Below are 12,726 nucleotides of genomic sequence, written 5' to 3'. Positions count from 1 at the left end.
TACAGACATGAGCCACCACAACCAGCCTAAAAAATTTTTTTTCTTTTCTTTTTTTTTTTTTTAAGATGGGGTTTCACCATGATGGCTAGGCTGATCTTGAACTCCTGACCTCAGGTGATCCATCCACCTCAGCCTTCCAAAGTGCTAGGATTACAGGCGTGAGCCACCATGCCTGGCCAATTTTTTTTGTTTTTGTTTTTTTCTTTACTTCCTGTTGATTTTCAATTTTTTTTTGTTTTAATTAGCAGGATGTGCTGGTGTGCATGCACCTGTAGCCCTAGCTACTCGGGAGCCTGGGATGGAAGGATCACCTGAGCCCTGGAGGTCGAGGCTGCAGTGAACTACAATCATGCTATGGCACTCTAGCCTAGGCAACAAGGTGAGACACCATCTCTAAAAATAATAATAATAAAGTCTGGCCAGGTGCTGTGGCTCACGCCTGTAATCCCAGCACTTTGGGAGGCTAGGGCAGGCCAATCACTTGAGGCCAGGAGTTGGAGATCAACCTGGCCAACATGGGGAAACCCTGTCTCTACCAAAAAAAATCCAAAAAAATTAGCCTGGCGTGGTGGTGTGCATCTGTATTCTCAGCTACTTGGGAGGCTGAGGCAGGAGAATCGCCTGAACTGGGAGGCAGAGGTTGTAGTGACCTGAGATTGTGCCATCGCACTCCAGCCTGGGCAACAAGAGCAAAATTCCATCTCAAAAAAAAGAAAAAAAGTTTAGAGTACAACGGTAAGAAATGTAAGGGTGGCCGGGCGCGGTGGCTCAAGCCTGTAATCCCAGCACTTTGGGAGGCCGAGGCGGGTGGATCACGAGGTCAAGAGATCGAGACCATCCTGGTCAACATGGTGAAACCCCGTCTCTACTAATACAAAAAATTAGCTGGGCATAGTGGCGCGTGCCTGTAATCCCAGCTACTCGGGAGGCTGAGACAGGAGAATTGCCTGAACCCAGGAGGCGGAGGTTGCGGTGAGCCAAGATCGCGCCATTGCACTCCAGCCTGGGTAAAAAGAGCGAAACTCCGTCTCAAAAAAAAAAAAAAAAGAAAAAGAAAGAAATGTAAGGGTGTCAGTTTCTGTTTTTAGAACGGAAGTGTAACAGATCCACTGAACGCATCCTGTGTTCCTTCTCCTACCTGGGTTCCTCCCCTACCCAGACAGGTCTGCTCTCCTGAATGGACGGTGTATCTGTCCCCTGCATGCTTTTAAAAAAATTTTTTTAGACAAAGTCTCACTCTTGTCTCCCAGGCTGGAGTGCAATGGCATGATCTCAGCTCACTGCAACCTTCTTCTCCTGCCTCAAGTTCAAGTGATTCTCCTGCCTCAGACTCCTGAGAAGCTGGGATTACAGGCACCCGCCACCACACCCGGCTATATTTTTATTTTTTTTGTATTTTTAATAGACATGGGGTTTCGCCATGTTGGCCAGGCTGGTCTCAAACTCCTGACCTCAGATAATCTGCCTGAATCAGCCTCCAAAAGTGCTAGGATTACAGGTGTGAGCCACTGCGCCCGGCCTCAAATTTATTGAGTCTTTTATTGCTTGAACCCAGGAGGTGGAGGTTGTAGTGAGCCAAGATTTCGCCATTGCACTCCACCCTGGGTGACAAAGCGAGACTCAGTCTCAAGAAAAAAAAATGTATTAAGTCTGTTTTATTACTTTTTTTAGTTGTATTTATTTGTTTATTGTTCATACATTTGTTTGTTTGCTTTGGCTTGGAACTGATGGATTTCACTCCTAGTCTGTCATGCTTACCTCTATCCACATTTCTCCCATGTGCCCTGAATTACAGAATCTACAGCTAATCAGAAATTGTCCCCTGCAGGAGGAAAGCCCTTTGGTGCTCTTAGCTCTGATCACACCTTCCTTCTTCCAGGCTGTCACCAGGCATCTCCGGCTGACTTTGTTTTCATGCCTCCAACCAATCGCCGTCATTGCTGCTGTGCTTCCCACCATGGGTCTGCTGTGGACTTACCCACATGTTTACCGCGTCTGTGCTCTTCATTGCTTTCAGTGCTCTCTCACTCCTTTTGAGGTCAATTTCCTTTCTCTTAACAAAACTGTGTTAGCAGCTCTCTTGCCGATGATATGTTAGGATAAACTCTTTCAGTCTTCCTCTGAAAAGATCTTGTTTTCATTTTAAAATTTTGTTTTGTTTTAGAAAATTTTCATGTGCAGCTTCCCATTGATGAAAAAATCTTTATTTCATGTTTACTTACGGTGGTGAATTATCAACAAAGATGCCACCAACAGTTCTGTCCACCCGTGTACATCACTCCTCTCATCAAGACGTGGAATTTGGCCAGGGACAGTGGCTCGTGCCTGCAATCCCAGCACTTTGGGGTGCCAAGGTTAGCAGATCACATGAGGTCAGGAGTTCGAGAGCAGCCTGGCCAACATGGTGAAACCCCATCTCTGCTAAAAAATACAAAAATCAGCCAGGCAGGGTGGTGTGTGCCTATAAGTCCCAGCTACTCAGGAGGCTGAGACAGGAGAATCGCTTGAACCCGGGAGGCAGAGGTTGCAGTGAGCCAAGATCCTAACACTGCCCACCAGCTGAGGCAACAGAAAAAAAAAAAAAAGACGAAGAAGATGTGGAATTTGGCTGGGTGCGGTGACTCATTCTTATAATCTCAGCACTTTGGGAGGCTGAATGAAGCAGGCAGATCACTTGAGATCAGGAATCAAGACCAGCCTGGCTAACATGGCGAAAGCCCATCTTTACCAAAAATACAAAAATTAGCCGGGTGTAGTGGTGCATTCCTGTAATCCCAGTTACTCGGGAGGCTGAGGCAGGAGAATTGCTTGAACCTGGGAGGTGGAGGTTGCAGTGAGCTGAGATTTTGCCACTGCACTGCAGCCTCAATGACAAAGTGAGACTCAGTCTCAAAAAAAAAAAAAGCCAGGCGCATGGTGGCTCACACCTGTAATCCCAGCAGTTTGGGAGGCCGAGGTGGGCAGATCACAAGGCACAAGGTCGGGAGTTTGAGACCAGCCTAGATAACATGGTGAAACCCTGTCTCTATTAAAAATACAAAAATTATCCAAGGTGATTCCCTCTCAAGGAGACATCCACTGCCCCTCTCAGGAAAGTAGCGACTTGGAATAGAATCTTGCATGGCTAAGGTCTTTGGGGAACAGAGATGCTTATTTCCTCTGCCTTCCTTAGCTGCCTACGTGGATACCCACGTGTAATCCCTTCGGGATAGATTCTCGTGCACACGCTGAAGAGTCGTCTTTTTTTTTTTTTCTCTCCTTATAAACCCATCAGAAGAGTTGTCTTTCTTGACGAAGGCCAGAGGCATTGATGTGCAGCAGGTTTCTTCAGTCATCAACCATGATCTTCCCACCAACAGGGAAAACTACATCCACGGAATCGGTTGAGGTGGACAGTTTGGCCGTAAGCGTGTGGCTACTAACATGGTGACAGAGGAAGGCAAGAGGACTCTTCAGGATATAGAGACCTTTTACAACACCTCCACTGAGGAAATGCCTCTCAATGTTGCTGCCCTTATTTGAGGGGCTATCCTGCCACCTAGCCCCAGCCACAGTTCAGTCTTGGGGGTGCTGAAGAGCAGCAGGAGGGGGAGGGAAGGGAGTCAAGGGATGGACATCTTGTCATTTTGTTTTCTTTGAATAAATGTCACTTTTTGAGGCAAAAACAAACAAACAAACAAAACAAAAATTGGCCAGGCATGGTGGCTCACGCCTGTAATCCCAGCACTTTGGGAGGCCGAGGCAGGCAGATCACCTGAGGTCGGGAGTTCCAAACCAGCCTGACCAACAAGAAACCCCATCTCTACTAAAAATACAAAATTAGCTGGGCCTGGTGGTACATGCCTGTAATCCCAGCTACTTGGGAGGCTGAGGCAGGAGAATCACTTGAACCTGGGAAGTGGAGGTGGAGGTGAGCCGAGATGGTGCCATTGCACTCCAGCCTAGGCAGCAAGAGTGAAACTCAGTCTCAAAAAAAAAAAAGAAAAAAAATAGGCCAAGTGTGGTGGATGCTTGTAATCCCAGCACTTTCAGAGGCCAAGGTGGGCAGATCACCTGAGGTCAGGAGTTCGAGACCAGCCTGGCTAACATGGTGAAACCCAATTTCTGATATAAATACAAAATATTAGCTGGATGTGGTGGTGGTGCACAGCTGTAATCCCAGTTACTCAGGAGGCTGAGGTTGGAGAATCGCTTGAACCCGGAAGGCGGAGGTTGCAGGGAGCCAAGATCGAACCATTACACTCCAGCTTGGATAACAAGAGCAAAACTCCATCTCAAAAAAAAAACCACAAAAACAAAAATTAGCTGGGCATGGTGGTGTGTGCCTATAATCCTAGCTATTCAGGAGGCTGAGGCAGGAGAACTGTTTGAACCTGTGAGGAAGAGGTTGCAGTGAGTTGAGATTTCACCACTACCATCTAGCCTAGGCGACAGAGTGAGGCTCCGTCTCAGGAAAAAAAAAAAAAAAAGCAACAGCAGAATTTATTTGCCCTCCCCTTAAATCTGGACTGGCCTTGTGACTCACTTTGACTAGTGGAAGGTGGAAACGATATTGTGCTAGGTCCAGGCTTAGGCCTTAGGAGGCCTGGCAGTTTCCATTTTCACCCTCTTGGGAGCCAGCCATTATGAAACCAAGTTCACCTGCTTTACTGGAGAGAGAAAGGACCTGGAAGATGAAAGACAACAAAGGGAGAGAGGGATGCCCAGCCAGCCACCAGCCATCCTGATCCCTTCAGCTGAGGCACTGAATGGGTGAGTGAAGCTGGAAGATCTCACAGTCCCAGTTGAGCTACCTCAGCCAAAACACCGCATAGAACACAGATGAGCCATCCCAACCAAGCCCTGCCAAACTACAGAATTGTGAACAAATACATGGTGGTGGGTTTTTATTTATTTGTTTCTTTGAAACAGGGTCTTGTTTTGTTGCCCAGGCCAGAGTTTAGTGGCGCGATCACAGCTCACTGTAGCCTTGACCTCTTGGACTCAAGTGATCCTCCTGCCTCAGCCTCCTGAGTAGCTGGGACTACAGGCGCACACCACCACATCTGGCTAATTTTATGAAGTTTTTTGTAGAGATGGGGTTGTACTGTATTGGCCAGGCTGGTCTTGAACTCCTGGGCTCAAGGAATCCTCCTGCCTCAGCTTCCTAAAGTGCTGGGATGGTAGACGTGAGCCACTGTGCCTGGCTGGTGGTAGTTGTTTTAAGCCAGTAAGTTTTAAAGTTATTTGTTATGCAGCAACAGGTAACAAAAACACCCCTGAGTGGAATTTTGATGTTGAAAATTCCAACTCAGGAGTGGGTGGGTTGAATTCTAGGATGAGTTATTTCTTGTCAGCACTTTGAATTTAGAATTCCACTGATTTCTGTCTTCTTTTGCTTGGCAGGTAATCTTTCAGGTTTTTTATTTTTGTTTTTGTTTTTTGAGATGGAGTCTCTCTCTGTCGCCCAGGCTACAGTGCAATGGAACCATCTTGGCTCACTGCAATCTTCGCCTCCCAGGTTCAAGCCGTTCTCTACTGCCTCAGCCTCCCAAGTAGCTGGGACCATAGGCATGCATCACCGTGCCCAGATAATTTTTGTATTTTTAATAGAGACAGGGTTTCACCATGTTGGCCAGGCTGGTCTCGAACTCTTGACCTCAGGTAATTCACCCACCTTGGCCTCCCAAAGTGCTAGGATTACAGTCCTGAGCAACCATGACTGGCCCCTCAGTTTTTTCTTTCTTTCTTTCTTTCTTTTCTTTTTTTTTGCCAGATAAAAGAATTCAGAAGGAAACTCAGGTTATTTTTTATTTTTTATTTTTTTTGTAGGTTATTTTTTAAATCATCTCTTTGTCTTCAGTGTTATTTAGTTTCTCTAAAATGTATTTAACACAGTCTTGTTTTTATTTATTCTGCTCAGGAATTGTTGTGCTGCTATACCTCCACCTTCTCTTCCTTTCTTCTTTCTTTTTAAATTTTTTTTTAATTTTAATTTTTTTTTAAAAGACAGGGTTTCACCATGTTAGTCAGGCTGGTCTTGAACTTCCAACCTCAGGTAATCCACCTGCCTTGGCCTCCAAAGTGCTTGGATTACAGGCGTGAGCCACCACGCCCGGCCCTTCTTTTTAAATTTTTATTTTTGTAGAGCTGGTGTCTCACTTTTTTGCCCAAGGTAGTCTTGAACTCCTGGGCTCGAGATCCTCCTGCCTCAGACTCCCAAAGTGTTGAGATTATAGATGTGAGCCACCACTCCTGGCCCCCCTCCTTTTTTCCCTGCAAATTTTTTTAATGCCTATTATGTGCAGTAATAAAATACGATTTTAAGTGTTGGGGATTAAATAGTGAACAAAAAGAGAGAAGTCACTATCCTCATGATAGTGACATTTTATTTTATTTACATTGACAGTGCTGACTTTGCAGCACTTACGCTAAAATTGGAACAATACAGAGAAGATTAGCATGGCCCCAGCACAAATATGATATGCAAATTCATAAACTGTTCCATATTAAAAAAAATAAAATTAATAATACATTTACATTTTGTTTTATAGAGACAGGGTCTCACTATGTTTCTTAGGCTGGTTTTGAACTAACTTCAAGCGATCCTCCCGCATTAGTCACCGTGCCTGGCCTGAGCTTTACATTTTAGTTAGAGAAAGAGGCTGGGAATGAAGCTAGCATGAAGAAGAGCAGAGCTGAGATTTAAAGGGAGTAGTAGATCCTGAAGCCTGATTGAAAGCGGCATCATTTCCCACCTGAACTCAACCATACTTATCTTCAGTAACAGGAGCAATAACTGCTCCTTGTTGTTTAAGACAATTTAAATAAATTTCTATGTCAATTACAAGTGAAAGGGTATTCATTGTTAGGTGCCCAGCCTCGGCCTGATCTAGATGTTCTTTCTCTGCAATTTTGAATTTGTATCTTCACTTAATTAGCTGATTTGAAAATTGATTAAATTAGGCTAGGCACAGTGGCTCAAGCTTGTAATCCCAGCACTTTGGGAGGTGGCATGTGCCTGTAATCCCAGCTTCTTGGGAGGCTGAGGCAAGAGAATCGAACCTGGGAGGTGGAGGTTGCAATGAGCCAAGATCATGCCACTGTACTCCAGCCTGGGCAACAAAGAGAGACTCACTCTAAAATAAAAAATTAATTAAATTAATTAATTTTTGTTTATATTTGGCCATGTTTCAAGAAAAATTTAATACCACTTACAAAGACATAAAAAAAGATAACAAAATTTAGAAGCATAACTGTGCTTATTAAATCTTCAGAGTCATATCTTTCATTAAGTCTGAAAAAGTCTCAACATATGTCTTTTTTTTTTTTTTTTTTTGAGACATAGTCTTGCTCTGTCACCCAGGCTGGAGTGCAGTGGCAAAATCTCAGCTCACTGCAGTCTCCGCCTCCCAGGTTTAAGCAATTCTCCTGCCTCAACCTCCCGAGTAGCTGGGATTACAGGCACACACCTCCATGCCCTGCTAATTTTTGTATTTTTAGTAGAGACGAGGTTTCGCCGTGTTGATCAGGCTGGTCAAGAACTCCTGACCTCAAGCGATCCACTGGCCTCAGCCTCCCAAAGTCCTGGGATTACAAGCATGAGCCACTGCACCCGGCCAGCATGTGTCTTTCAATAGTGCCCTCAGCCACTCTCTAGTCTCTCTTCTAAAATTCCTACTAGACGTATATTATTTGTGTCACTTTTTCATAATTTGTTTTTTTCCTCTAAATAATTTGTTTTCAGTTTTCCAGTTCACTATTTCTCTTTCTCTTTGTGTGTGTGTGTGTGTGTGTGTGTGTGTGTGTGTGTGTGTGATGGAGTTTTGCTGTTGTTGCCCAGGCTATAGTGCAATGGCCCAATCTTGGCTCACCACAACCTCCGCCTCCCGGGTTCAAGCAATTCTCCTGCCTCAGCCTGCTGAGTAGCTGGGATTATAGGTGTGTGCTACCATGCCTGGTTAAGTTTGTATTTTTAGTAAAGATGGTTTTTCTCAATGTTAGTCAGGCTGGTCTTGAACTCTTGTGGGAGGCTTGTGGGAGACGTCATTCCCATAAGCCAGGGCTAACATTCCTTTTTTTTTGAGACAGAGTCTTGCTCTGTAGCCCAGGCTGGAGTGCAGTGGCGCAGTCTCAGCTCACTGCAGCCTTGTCCTTCTGGGCTCAAGTGATCCTCCTACCTCAGCCTCCCAAGTAGCTGGGACCACAGGCACAAGCCACCACACCCTGCTAATTAAAACTTTTTTTTGGCGGGGTGCAGTGGCTCATGCCTGTAATCCCAGCACTTTGGGAGGCCGAGGCGGGTGGATCATGAGGTCAAGAGATCAAGACCATACTGACCAACATGGTGAAACCCCGTTTCTACTAAAATATCAAAAGTAGCTGGGCATGGTGGTGCATGTCTGTAGTCCCAGCTACTCGGGAGGCTGAGCAGGAGAATTGCTTGAACCCGGGAGGTGGAGATTGCAGTGAGCTGAGATCGAGCCACTGCATTCCAGCCTGGCGCCTGGCGACAGAGCGAGACTCTGTCTCAAAAAAAAAAACAAAAACTTTTTTTGTGGAGATGGGATCTCACAATGAACACCAGTGTATAGCCCTCATATATAGGTTTATGACTTTGCCTGTAACCTCTGCCTCTCTGCCTTTAAAATCCCTTACCTGTAAGCCATCCAGGAGTGTGGGTCTTCAGCATGAGATGCCTGATTATCCTTGCTTGGTGGCCTGTAACAAATGCCTTGCTTTCTCTCACTGTTATCCCAATGCCACTGTTTGGCTCTGCTACTGTGGATGTGTGGACTGTGGTTTGGTTCAAGAATATGATCAACTGGCTGGGCACGGTGGCTCACGCCTGTAATCCCAGCACGTTGGGAGGCCGAGGTGGGTGGATCACCTGAGGTCAGGAGTTCAAGACCAGCCTGACCAATATGGTGAAACCTGTCTCTTTTAAAAAAAAAAAAAAAAGAATATGATCAACTGCCTTGAGCACAGATCCATGTAGTTCAAAACACCACTGAGGCACTGTGCTTGTGATCATTGCACTCAGCTTGTTTACCCTGGGTAAAATGAGGCTGAGACCTACTGGGCTGCATTCCCAGGAAGTTCGGGCTTGGTGGTGTGGACCTGTCGTCTCAGCTACTCAGGAGACTGAGGTGAGAGGATAGCTTGAACATGGGAGGTGGAGGTAAGGCGAGCACAGAATGGAAGTTACGATTACCTGCCTAGGTTTTGGGGCCAGCTAAGGAGGTGGGGGCTGTAGTAGCTGCATTTCATGAATTTGGAGCTTTTTTTCTTCCCCATCTTAATCCATTTGGGCTGCTGTAACAGAATACTATAGACTGGATGTAGTGTATATCACAGAAATTTATTCCTCACAGTTCTGGAGGCTGGGAAGCCTCAGATTGAGGGGTCAGCAGATTGGCATTTGATGAAGGCTTGCTTTGTGGCCCATAGACACCATCTTCTTCATGTGGCCTCATATGGCAGAAGGAGCAAGGGATTCCTCTGGTGTCTCTTTTATAAGAACCCTAATCCCACTCATAAAGGTCCCATCCTCGTGCCCTGATCACCTCCCAAAGGCCCCGTCTCACACCATCCCCTGGAGGGTTAGGATTTCAACACAGGAATTTCGAGGAGACGTAAACATTCACTCTATTGGGCAGGCTCTCGGTGGCTCACGCCTGTAATCCCAACACTTTGGGAGGCTGAAGCGGGCAGATCACTTGAGGTCAGGAGTTCAAGACCAGCCTGACCAACACGGCAAAACCCTGTCTCTGCTAAATCACAAAATTTAGCTGGGTGTGGTGGTGTGCACCTGTAACCCCAGATATGTTGGAGGCTGAGGCAGGAGAGTCACTTGAGCCCTGGAGGCGGAGGTTGCAGGAGGAGCAGAGATCATCCCACTGCACTCCAGCCTGGGTGACAAAGCAAGATTCCATCTCAAAAAAAAAAAAAAAAATTTCACTGCGTTGCACCCCCTTTTACTCATTACCTTAACTGAGGAACACCTGTGATTTCAGCTGGGAGTATGACCGATTGACATCGGCCCACAATGATATGATAGCTGCTGCGACTTACGGATCCCCTGTGTTGAGTGGACAAGCTCTTCACCTGGACAAAAGTCTAGAATGGGTGCTGAGGGGTCAAAGGGCTGGGCTGGGCCATTTACCTTTTGTTTGCCCCTCCACATGCACCCCCTCGCCGTCTCCACCCTGCCCTCTGAGGCTGACTATGTGGTCCACGTCCACAAACTCCTGTGGGAGATGGCCAGAGGGAGAGAGGAAAGGGAGGTCATGTGTTTATTTCCCTGGCTGGCTGTGTCCCTCAAGGGACAGTGACATCTTCTCTTCCTGGGGCCTTGCAGCACAGCTCTCTCCCTGTGGGTGCCAGTGACTCTTCTCCCCTCCATCCCTTCAAGCCTCGTGGGGGCATCACCTGGCTGCTGCTAAACTCTGGGCTACTGCGCCATCCTTTGTGGTTCCCCGACACCCACATCTTTGCAAATAAACTCTCCTCCAATGCTCCTATTTTGAATATGCCATCTGTTTCCTGTTGGGAGACCAAATAATACAGTGGGTTTTATGCCAAAATGACTCTGCTGACAGTTTCATATTTGAACTGCAACTTGTGGTGTTCTGGCATTTCCCTCTTAAAATCAGAGTTGTTTTGAGGAGACCCTGGGAGTGTCTGCCCTTCACGCTGGCAAAAGGCAAAAGGGCAAAGGAACACGATGTAATCAGCTAACACCGTGCCTGGGACAGACAGACTCAACAACTGCTGGAAGATTCCTTCTAGCTCCCCACTTCCCTGTTACCCCGTTCAGTGCCCCAGCCTCCGCACTGCAAACGAGGTGCTGGAGGGAGTTGGCATCCTTTGTGTTCCTATAATGCGAGTTTGTGATTTGAAGTAGGGAGGGGTTAAACTAGAATAATTTTGCAAAAAAAAAAAAAAGAGAGAGAGAAAGAGAGAGACCGAGAAAGAGAGAGGCTATATATATTATGGAAGGCCTGCTCAATTTTTTTTTTTTGAGACGGAGTCTTGCTCTGTCGCCAGGCTGGAGTGCAGTGGCGTAATCTCGGGTCACTGCAACCTATGCCACCTGGGTTCAAGCGATTCTCCTGCCTCAGCCTCCCTCGGCCTCCCGAGTAGCTGGGACTAGAGGTTCGTGCCACCACGCCCAGCTAATTTTTGTATTTTTAGTAGAGATGGGTTTCACCATGTTGGCCAGGATGGTCTCCATCTCTTGACCTCGTGAACCGCCTGCCTTGGCCTCCCAAAGTGCTGGGATTAAAGGTGTGAGGCTGTGCCCAGCCTTCAATTCTTAAATGTTAATATACTTACAAAAGGAAAGAAGGAAAGACATCTAATTTAATCAGTTTGGAAACAAAACCGCACTCCAAGCAAGACAAACCCAGTCCACAGGCAGCAGGCTCAGACTGACCTTGAAGTTAATGAAGCTGAAGTCCTGGGCTCCACACTTGCATGAGGCCCTTCAAACACCCTCATCCTAATTTTGTATTCATAATCTAATTCTTTTTCTTAAAGAGGCCCCCAAATTATTTAAGCTTCAGGCCCCACAAAACCAAGCTCCGCCCTCTGGCAAGTGATTATTTTGCCTCCTCTCCAGTACACAATGAGATTCTGTTTGGGACACATCAGCGACCTTTTTGTCTGCCAGCTCACCCCATCAGAACTTACATGCATTCCAGATTAATACAAACAAAATAACGGCTCGGAGGAGACGTGTGCTGTGCTCCGTGACAGTGGCAAGCCTGCAGCCTTGGCCACAATGAGAGCTCTCGCTCTCTGGGCTTCACCCATAATAAGGACACATGAATGGGTGGGATGATAGACAGGAAACACTTCCCAGCTTGCACTGGGGCAGGGTGTGCAACCACAGCAAAACACTTTCCAGGGCGGGGGGCGATTATTTGACTTTCCCGTTCAAATTAGAACATCACAACTGGCTGGGTGCGGTAGCTCATGCCTGTAATCCCAGCACTTTGGGAGGCCAAGGTGGGTGGATCACCTTAGGTCAAGAGTTCGAGACCAGCCTAATCAACATGGTGAAACCTCATCTCTGCTAAAAACACAAAAATTAGTCAGGTGTGGTGGTGGGCACCTGTAATCCCAACTACTCAGGAGGCTGAGGCAGAAGAATTGCTCGAACCCAGGAGGCGGAGGTTGCAGCGAGCCGAGATTGCACCACTGCACTCCAGCCTGGTGACAGAGTGAGACTTCGTCTCAAAAACGAAAAAACAAAAAGCAAAACCCACCATTAACCACTGAACCACTGTGGCTTCACGTGGAGTGTGAGTTGTCCTCAGCTCCTCAACACCAGGGGTAAAAACCACAACTCTTCATTATTCAAAAACAGGTGCTATCTAATTTGCATCAGAAGTCTAACATTTTGTGATTCCTTTGACCCTGCAATGCCATGTCTAGGAGTTTGTTGCAAAGATATAAAACTACTGTTCATAAAGACATGAGTACTCAGGCACTCATTCTCCCCAGTGCTGTTTCTAAGAAGAAAAGGAATAAACTGAAATACTTAGGTTTATTCAGTGCTTAGTGATAAATAATTAGTTAAATAAATTTTGGCACATCCACATAGTAGAATGCTGTGAGGGCATTAACATCAGGAGGTAGTAGAAAACATAATGATGACTGGGCCCAGTGGCTCATGCCTATAATCCCAGCACTTTGGGAGGCCGAGGCAGGCAGATCACCTGGGGTCAGGAGATTGAGACC

General features: G+C 46.5%; 2 non-coding genes across 2 annotated transcripts; both read left to right on the top strand.

Moving 5' to 3' along the window:
- The first annotated feature begins 3,045 nt into the window (after window positions 1-3,045).
- LOC135274681 (small nucleolar RNA SNORA67) lies at window positions 3,046-3,184 on the top strand. Its single transcript, XR_010342464.1, has one exon. It is a non-coding gene; the product is annotated as a small nucleolar RNA SNORA67 (small nucleolar RNA).
- A 3,203-nt stretch (window positions 3,185-6,387) lies between these two features.
- Window positions 6,388-6,493, top strand: LOC135274651 (U6 spliceosomal RNA). Its single transcript, XR_010342441.1, has one exon. It is a non-coding gene; the product is annotated as a U6 spliceosomal RNA (small nuclear RNA).
- Window positions 6,494-12,726: the final 6,233 nt, after the last annotated feature.

This window comes from Aotus nancymaae, unplaced genomic scaffold (genome assembly GCF_030222135.1).
Source record: "Aotus nancymaae isolate 86718 unplaced genomic scaffold, 86718_ANA_hifiasm-v0.15.2.pri h1tg000012l, whole genome shotgun sequence".
Lineage (NCBI taxonomy): Eukaryota > Metazoa > Chordata > Mammalia > Primates > Aotidae > Aotus > Aotus nancymaae.
This window is presented reverse-complemented; position numbering and strand designations above follow the sequence as displayed.